At 47.1% G+C, this 10,000-nt stretch overlaps 1 protein-coding gene across 3 annotated transcripts in view; it reads left to right on the forward strand.

The window, feature by feature from the left end:
• LOC128688398 (uncharacterized) overlaps positions 1 to 10,000 on the forward strand; it is a 216,221-nt gene that overhangs the window by 161,831 nt on the left and 44,390 nt on the right. The gene's annotated exons all lie outside the window — the stretch shown is intronic.

A 10,000-nucleotide genomic window follows, 5' to 3' on the forward strand; every position in this document is an offset into this window, starting at 1 on the left:
ACAAGTGGGGGAAAACGGGAAAAGGCCAGGACAAATAAAACCCAAACTACGGGAAAAGGGGATACACGGAAGGAACTTCCTGAATGAGGTTCAGTGGGACAGAGAACTCGGGAAGCCAGTTAATGAATGATGGAATATGTAGCAACAATGTGCAAGGGCTGAGGGGGTTTTGTACCCAAGGTAACAGGAATAAGAAAAGCCAGGATCCCCATGGTTCCCCCAAAAAGATCGGGAGGCAAAACCAAGTGTGCTGGGGAAATGGAAGAAATATGAAAGGCAAAGGACCCAGGGGGAAAAAGGAGAGCAGTCGTGAGCCAAACAATATGCACAGATAAGAAGGGGGGGCCCCAACTCAATTAAACGACATGTGTCATGTAGGGGTTGATTGAATCGGATATAAGTGGGAATATGGGAGTAGGGGTATCTGGGGAGGAGAGGCAGGCGGGTGGTGGGTGAGATGATTGGGGGTGGTAGGTAATGACGGTCAGTGGTGACCAACGACACTCTCTTTAACTCTACACCTCATAACATATTCCCCTCTTCACTCACATAAACATAATAAAATATAAAAAAAAGAATAAATAACGGTGGGAAATATTCCATTCTCCAAACCGTTTTTTTTAATCTTTGTACAATAATATTTTGGGAACAGGGCTTTTGGGGTTTTTAGATAAATGGGATGGTACACAAAACAGTAGACAGGAAATACAATCAACTTGCGAAATGAATATAACAAATATACCCAAAGGACAGTTCACTCAGGAACTAACCCCGGGTCCCAAGACCTATCCCCCAAATCCCCAAGCCAGTACTCTGCCCAATCCCTAACGTTCCTCCAGAGATTTGCAGCCTTCTCGGGCCCTGCCCCCCGGCAGCCCCCTCAGTCTCTGCTCAGGGCTCTGCACCCCCAGCAGCTCCGCTATCCCCTCCAGCTCCCTTGGGGTTTTTAGGTGGTCAAGCACCCTCCAAACACGTGTCGACCTGCGCCTGGTCGGGCGTATTTCTCCCCCAATTTAAAATATCTGAGAACTAGGACAATTTGTCCTAGTTATTAGACTATTTTAATCCTAATCCCTTAAATCTATTACAATACAAAGACAAAATTATACATAATACAATTATATTTCCCTCAACCTCCTCAACTACCACAAGGCAGCATAATCAGTACACCTGGCAGTTGGCCAGCATAATAGTCGCTTTCTGGTGCAAAGCCTCCTTACCCGTCATTTCTCCTTAAACCTAAATATCGGGCTCCAGTGCCTTCCCTACTTCTACTAGAAATGCACTAGCCAATGCTAGTCACCCTCGCACGTTAACCATTGGGCCAAACCTCTCTAGGCTTCTATGGCGTGGAAAACTGCTCCAACGGGTTGCATTCTTTCAAGTAACTGCAACTGGACCACTTCACGACCACCAAGGTCGCATTTTCGGCACACTTCACATGCACACTACAACATCTGAAAATCGAGACAGGGCAGGCATCGCAGCTAAGACCCTCCATTATCCTATGCCACTACTAGGATTCACTGGCCTCATAAAACAAGGCGGCCATAATCACTGGACCGTATTCAAGGTCACCTTATTTCACACAGGTAACACTAACACTTCTGGCAAGTCAAAGTAGGCTGGGGACATCTCACACTCTCAATTGTCTCTCATGGCTGGCAGGGCATCCCCGCATACCGGTCCTACAGGTCGACCAGCAAGGCAGGATACGCCTCCATACCGCCCTTGAAAGCAGGCTGGTCCCAGCAGCTGGAGTCCATCTTCGCGGCTCACTTCCTTCCACATCTCCGAGGATGGCAACTCCTTCATAGTAGATTCTCCTGTCCTGGCACACCAGCCAGAATCCCTCACACACCACTGCAGCATCACCGCCATCTCCTCTTGAGCTAGGCAGCATCGCAGCATCACAGCACGGCCACAGCATATCCATCATCACAGCACGGCCGTATCACAGCAGCACATAGCACGGCCGTATCACAGCAGCACACAGCACGGCCACAGCATCGCAGCACGGCTACAGCATCGCAGCACGGTCCCAGCATCACAGCACGGCAGCAGCGTCTCAACATCACAGCACGGCCGCAGCATCTCAACATCACAGCAGCACACAGCACGGCCACAGCATTGCAGCACGGCTACAGCATCTCAGCACGGCCACAGCATAGCAGCACGGCTACAGCATCTCAGCAGCATCACAGCAGCCGACATCAGCAGTAGCAGGCTATGGTCAGTTGCTCGAGGTGAGGTGAGGTCACTTCAGGTCATCAACAGCAGGTGCGGTCACCCATCCCTGGCAACTGCGGGTAACTGGCGGTCCGTGGGTGATGGTCACAGAGGCTGGGTGACGCAGACAGACACCCACTGCACTGGATGACAGACCAAGGCAGCAATACATCTACTGGGGCACATCAGCTGGGTGACTGGGCATATCAGCTGGGTGACTGGGCACAGGTGGACAGCAATCATAGGCAACTCTTCAATGGGTGACAGTTGTGGGTAAGTCTTCCAAGGCGGGCTGGGTGACTTCTCATTCCTCTGTAAATATTCAATTTCGGCCAGTAATTGCTTCCCCCAAAAGTCTCACCCAAATACTGATATTCTCCACCATTTATCTCAAACCAACAACCAACTCCACCAAATATAATATTACACCCAAAAAATTATTCAGACCCACCGTCAAAAAAGGACAGTTAAGGTTACTAGGATTGTAATATCATACAGATATTCACTTTAGATTTTACACACACAAGAAAAAAAAAAGTGGTAGCAAATGGTAGCATAACAAGTATAACCGAGCAGTCAAAAATAAGGCACATGGGACTGGTTCCTACTATATAAATAATAAGAACCACCACCGCTTAGACACCATGTCATGTAGGGGGGTAATGATTGAATCGGATATAAGTGGGGAATATGGGAGTAGGGGGTATCGTAGGGAGGGGAGAGGCAGGCGAGGTGGTAGGAGTGAGATGATTAGCGGAGGTAGGTAGGTAATGACAGGTCAGTGGTGACCACCACGACACTCTCATTAACTCTACACTACTCACTAACATATGCCTCGCCCACTCTTCACTCACATAAACATAATAAAATATAAGAAAAAAGAATAAATAACGGTGGGCAGTGAATAATTCCTATTCTACTCAAACACAGTTTATTATTAAGTCTTTGTACAATAATATATTTGGGAACAGGAGAACATTATTGTGGTTTAGATAAATGGGATGGTACACATAAGCAGTGAGACAGGGAAATACAATCAACTTGACGAAAATGAATATAACTTACAATATAGCACAGAGGACAGTTCACTACAGGAACTAAGCCACAGGTCCCAAGACCTATATAGCACGAGAAATGCGCCAAGCCAGTACTCTGCCCAATGCCTCCAACAGTCTCCTCCAGAGACTTCAGCAGCCTTCTCCCGAGCCCTGCACCCCAGCAGCAGCTCCACTCGAAGTCTCTGCTCAGGAGCTCTGCACCCCAGCAGCAGCTCCGCTCGAGTCTCCCTACTCAGCTCTTCCTTGGGCTTTTATGGTGGTCCAAGCACCCTCCACAACCACGTGTACGACCTGACGCCTAGGTCTGAGGCGTCAAGAACAAAAGACCTCAGACGTGGGCGTGGCTACAGACGTTTGCCAAGGCAAGGTGTGACCATATAATTGGTTAAATTAGGTCTCCCCAGAGACCTCACAAGCCCAGCTGGACTACATCACAATAGCAGCAAAAGCCAAATCTGACCCGAAGCTGTTATACAGCCACATCAGGAAGAAAACAACCGTCAAGGACCAGGTAATCAGGCTAAGGAAGGAAGGAGGAGAGACAACAAGAAATGACCGTGAAGTATGTGAGGAACTCAACAAGAGATTCAAAGAAGTGTTCACAGAGGAGACAGAAGGGGCTCCAGAAAGACGGAGAGGTGGGGTACACCACCATGTGCTGGACACAGTACACACAACCGAGGAAGAAGAGGCTTCTGAGTGAGCTAGATACCTCAAAGGCAATGGGGCCAGATAACATCTCTCCATGGGTCCTGAGAGAGGGAGCAGAGGCGCTATGTGTACCCCTAACAACAATATTCAATACATCTATTGAAACAGGGAGATTGCCTGAGGCATGGAAGACAGCAAATGTAGTCGCAATCTTTAAAAAAGGAGACAGTCATGAAGCACTAAACTACAGACCAGTGTCACTGACTTGTATAGCATGCAAAATCATGGAAAAAGATTGTCAGGAGAAGAATGGTGGAACATCTAGAAAGGAATCATCTCATCACCAGCAGACAACATGGTTTCAGAGACGGGAAATCCTGTGTCACAAACCTCCTGGAGTTCTATGACATGGTGACAGTAAGACAAGAGAGAGAGGGGTGGGTAGATTGCATTTTCTTGGACTGCAAGAAGGCGTTTGACACAGTACCACACAAGAGATTAGTGCAAAAACTGGAGGACCAAGCAGGGATAACAGGGAAGGAACTGCAATGGATCAGGGAATACTTGTCAGGAAGACAGCAGCGAGTAATGGTACGTGGCGAGGTGTCAGAGTGGGCACCTGTGACCAGCGGGGTCCCACAGGGGTCAGTCCTAGGACCAGTGCTGTTTCTGGTATTTGTGAACGACATGACGGAAGGAATAAACTCCGAGGTGTCACTGTTTGCAGATGACGTGAAGTTGATGAGAAGAGTTCATTCGATCGAAGACCAGGCGGAAATACAAAGGGATCTTGACAGGCTGTAGACCTGGTCCAGCAATTGGCTCCTGGAGTTCAATCCCACCAGGTGCAAAGTCATGAGGATTGGGGAAGGGCAAAGAAGACTGCAGACGGAGTACAGTCTAGGGGGCCAGAGACTACAAACATCACTCAAGGAAAAAGATCTTGGGGTGAGTATACCACCAGGCACATCTCCTGAAGCGCACATCAACCAAATAACTGCTGCAGCATATGGGCGCCTGGCAAACCTCAGAACAGCATTCCAACATCTTAATAAGGAATCGTTCAGGACCCTGTACACCGTGTACGTTAGGCCCATATTGGAGTATGCGGCACCAGTTTGGAACCCACACCTAGCCAAGCATGTAAAGAAACTAGAGAAAGTGCAAAAGTTTGCAACAAGACTAGTCCCAGAGTTAAGAGGTATGTCCTATGAGGAGAGGTTAAGGGAAATCAACCTGACGACACTGGAGGACAGGAGAGATAGGGGGGGACATGATAACGGCTTACAAAATACTGAGAGGAATTGACAAGGTGGACAAAGACAGGATGTTCCAGAGACTGGACACAGCAACATGGGGACACAGTTGGAAGCTAAAGACACAGATGAATCAAAGGGATGTTAGGAAGTATTTCTTCAGCCACAGAGTAGTCAGGAAGTGGAATAGTTTGGGAAGCGATGTAGTGGAGGCAGGATCCATACATAGCTTTAAGCAGAGGTACGATAAAGCTCATGGTTCAGGGAGAGTGACCTAGTAGCGACCAGTGAAGAGGCGGGGCCAGGAGCTTGGAATCGACCCCTGCAACCTCAACTAGGTGAGTACACATACACACACACACACACACACACACACACACAGGCAGGATCCATACATAGCTTTAAGCAGAGGTATGATAAAGCTCACGGCTCAGGGAGAGTGACCTAGTAGCGATCAGTGAAGAGGCGGGGCCAGGAGCTCGGACTCGACCCCCGCAACCTCAACTAGGTGAGTACACACACACACACATACACACACATACACACACACACATACACACACACATACACATACACACACATACACACATACACACACACACACACACACACACACACACACACACACACACACACACACACACACACACACACACACGGACAGACATACACACGCATGCACATACAACAGGCCTAGTGTCTAATCGACATGTGCCTAGGACCAAATGGTAACTAACACACACACACACACACACACACACACACACACACACACACACACACACATGCTAAGGAAGAAAGGAAGGACGAGAGATGACAAGAAACGACTGATAAGTATATGAGCTCAACATGAGATTCAAAGAAGTGTTCACAGAGGAGACAGAAGGGACTCCAAAAAGACGGAGAGGTTGGGTACACCACCAAGTGCTGGACACAATACACACAACCGAGGAAGAAGTGAAGAGGCTGCTGAGCGAGCTAGACACCTCAAAGGCGATGGGGCTGGATAACATCTCTCCATGGGTCCTGAGAGAGGGAGCAGACGTGCTATGTGTACCACTAACAACAATATTCAACATATCTATCGAAACAGGACGACTATCTGAGGTATGGAAGGCAGCAAATGTAGTCCCAATTTTTACAAAAGAAGACAGGCAAGAAGCACTAAACTATAGACCAGTGTCACTGATATGTATAGTCTGCAAAGTCATGGAGAAGATTATCATTAGAAGGGTGGTTGAACACCTAGAAAGAAATGAGCTTATCAACAGTCAACACGGTTTCAGGGACGGGAAATCCTGTGTCACAAACCTACTGGAGTTCTATGACAGGGTGGCAGCAGTAAGACAAGAGAGAGAGAGGGGTGGGTAGATTGCATTTTCTTGGGCTGTAAGAAGACATTTGACACAGTTCCATACAAGAGATTAGTGCAAAAACTGAAGGACCAGGGCCATCAAATACCTTAACTACTGCAAACCCCTGGAAGCACTTGACCTGTACTCACTGGAGCGCAGGCGAGAGAGATATATCATAATGTACACCTGGAAGATTCTGGAGGGATTGGTCCCTAATATGCACACAGAAATCGCCCCATACGAAAGCAAAAGACTTGGCAGGCGATGCAACATACCCGCAGTGAAAAGTAGGGGCGTCACTGGTACATTAAGAGCAAACGCAATAAGTGTACTGGGCCCAAGACTGTTCAACAGCTTTCCACCAGCAATAAGGGCATTACCAGTGGACCCCTGGTTGTCTTCAAGACAGAGCTGGACAGATACCTAAAGTCGGTGCCGAAACAGCCGGGCTGTGGTTCGTACGTTAGATTGCGTGCGGCCAGCAGTAACAGCCTCGTTGATCAGGCCTTGATCCACCGGCAGGCCTGGTCGTGGACCGGGCCTCGGGGGCGTTGATCCTCGGAATTCCCTCCAGGTAGACACCAGCATCTCCCCATCCTCACGTGGAAACGTGAGGATGGAGAGATGCTGGTATGCTCTAGGTATCAAATTAAGTTGACTATCTCTATCTCTCTCTCTCTCTCTCCTGGCTCTGTCATCTACACTTCCCAGGACGTGTGAGCAATTCTACGTACTCTTGCGGCCCTTGTTCTCCTATCAATAAATATGTTCCTAGACTAGATTTAGCCACTTTAGTGGCTAGTTTATTGTGCACCCCGTATCTATCCTGTGGATGGTAGCGCAAAAGCATACGAATACACAAAAGGCCTAGGCACTAGGTCTCAAAAGGATTTTGAGGAGTACACCTGGATTTATATATGCAGTTAACTTATCTGTTACAGGCAGATCTAGGAAACTTGCTTTATAAGATATCTTGACTTACCACATAGGCTGTTATACTGTCTGTCTCTGTATTCCTCAATAAGTGGACAATAAAGCACATAGTTTTCAAGATAGTGACCATAGGGCTGGCCACATACTTTTTATTCGGTTTGATCATCATCTAGTGTCTCCCAAACTGTCAGAAGTGCTTGTACGAGGTACGAGGTTGCGACAAGAACTTTGGTAAGATGGGGAAGTACTTGTAACTAAGCCTAAATCTGGCTACTACTGCATTAGTCTGTTTGTTCACTTTGCAAGTTGTTCCATAAACGAACTTATCTACGTTCATGTTGTCATAGTGGGTTATAGATCTACTCCGGCTTTTAACTGCATTCCTGCAACATTCAATTTCTTTATTTACTTCTCTACCTACCTCCTAATATCATTCTTAATGCTAGACGCAGGCAAATCAAAGTTAGTCTTTATATGCCTTCAGGGTATTTTTATTCTTGGCTAACTTATCAACTTTATGACGAAGGAGCAATCTAATGTGTGATGGAATCCATAACAATTGTACATTAATTTATTTTTCCCGGATTGTTTTAATATCTGTGTAGATTCATTATGTGAGTCAAGATCCCTCAGTGATGTTTCAGAACCAGCAAGAATTACAGAGTCAAGCTCAGTGTAGTAAGTTAACTTTAGTGCCATTAAGATGGCAAACAATTCAGTTTGCAGTAGACGCCCGATTGTTAATTCTTATTACTAATTCAACATAGTTTTTATCAACATTAATTAGAAAGATAGCAACAAGACCAGATCCAGCCCTTCATAACCTAGCCTAACCTGACCTAACCTAACCTTTATTTCATAACCTAACCTAACCTAACCTGACCTGACCTGACCTGACCTGACCTGACCTGACCTGACCTGACCTGACCTGACCTGACTTGACCTAACCTAACCAGCTCAGCAGTGGTATTTTTTCTCATTTCTACAGTGGTACTTGTTTTGTGTGTGTGTGTGTGCTCACCTATTTGTGGTTGCAGGGGTCGAGTCTTAGCTCCTGGCCCCGCCTCTTCACCGGTTGCTACTGGGTCCTCTCTCTCTCTTACCTGGAATAACCTCCAGGTAACCTCCCTGCTCCATGAGCTTTATCAAACCTCGTCTTAAAATTATGTATGGTTCCCGCCTCCACTACGTCACTTTCTAGGCTATTCCACTGCCTGACAACTCTTTGACTGAAGAAATACTGTGTGTGTGTGTGTGTATGTGTGTGTGAGCGTGCGTGTGTGTGTGTGTGTGTGTGTGTGTGTGTGTGTGTGTGTGTGTGTGTGTGTGTGTGTGTGTGTGTGTGTGTGTGTGTGCGTGCGTGCGTGTGCGTGCGTGCGTGTGCGTGTGTGTGTGCGTGTGGAGTGGGTAGGGACGGTGGGCGTGGTAGGCTGAGTTATAGCTAACATCTGCGGTCAACATGCGGGCGTGGTATGGGTGGTGGGAGAGGTTTTGTATTAAGCAGAGCTGGATACATGACAGCTGTTTCCCTGTCATATTCCATCACACAGCATGGATCACATACGTCGTGTTGAAATCTGTCAGCCTGGTCTGAGCAGTGGCGATAATCAGAGATGATATCAGACCTGACTGGATTGGACCAGTAGGTGACTTGGACATATCTAGCATGGGCCAGTAGGCCTGCTGCAGTGCTCCTTCATTAAGGGTTTGGCAGCTACTGGAGTGTCGAGGGGTATCGTTTCAGTAAAACTTGAGTTACTATTATCATCCTTCAGGATGGTCCCCCAAACACGGGAGAAATGGAACTGATATGAGGATACCTAAATCACTACACAGTGGGGTGATAATTATATACAGGAGAGACAGAGAGAAGAGTGGAGGGGGAGAGAGAGAATTATGGCCATAAAGTATATCTAAATTTACAATGCATTAATATATGACAATGAAGTTTTTTTTTTGTCTGGGTGTGAAGATACTTGCACTAGCCTGGCGACAACAAGTCTCAGCATGATGAACATACTCTACTTCACTTGTACTAGGCGACACCCACTAAATGTAGCCTGACTCCGGATAAAGTAGGCCAGGTTACCTGGAGGTTTAATATACCAGTGAGGTCAGGTAGCTAGGCTAGTTTAATATACCAGTGAAGTCAGGTGGCTAGGCTAGTTTAATATACCAGTGAGGTCAGGTGGCTAGGCTGGTTTAATATACCAGTGAGGTCAGGTAGCTAGGCTGGTTTAATATACCAGTGAGGTCAGGTGGCTAGGCTAGTTTAATATACCAGTGAGGTCAGGTGGCTAGGCTGGTTTAATATACCAGTGAGGTCAGGTAGCTAGGCTGGTTTAATATACCAGTGAGGTCAGGTAGCTAGGCTGGTTTAATATACCAGTGAGGTCAGGTAGCTAGGCTGGTGTAATATACCAGTGAGGTAGGTAGCTAGGCTAGTTTAATATACCCAGGTGAGGCTAGTTTAATATACCAGTGAGGTCAGGTGGCTAGGCTGGTTTAATATACCAGT

This window comes from Cherax quadricarinatus, chromosome 19, assembly GCF_038502225.1.
Source record: "Cherax quadricarinatus isolate ZL_2023a chromosome 19, ASM3850222v1, whole genome shotgun sequence".
Taxonomy (NCBI): domain Eukaryota; kingdom Metazoa; phylum Arthropoda; class Malacostraca; order Decapoda; family Parastacidae; genus Cherax; species Cherax quadricarinatus.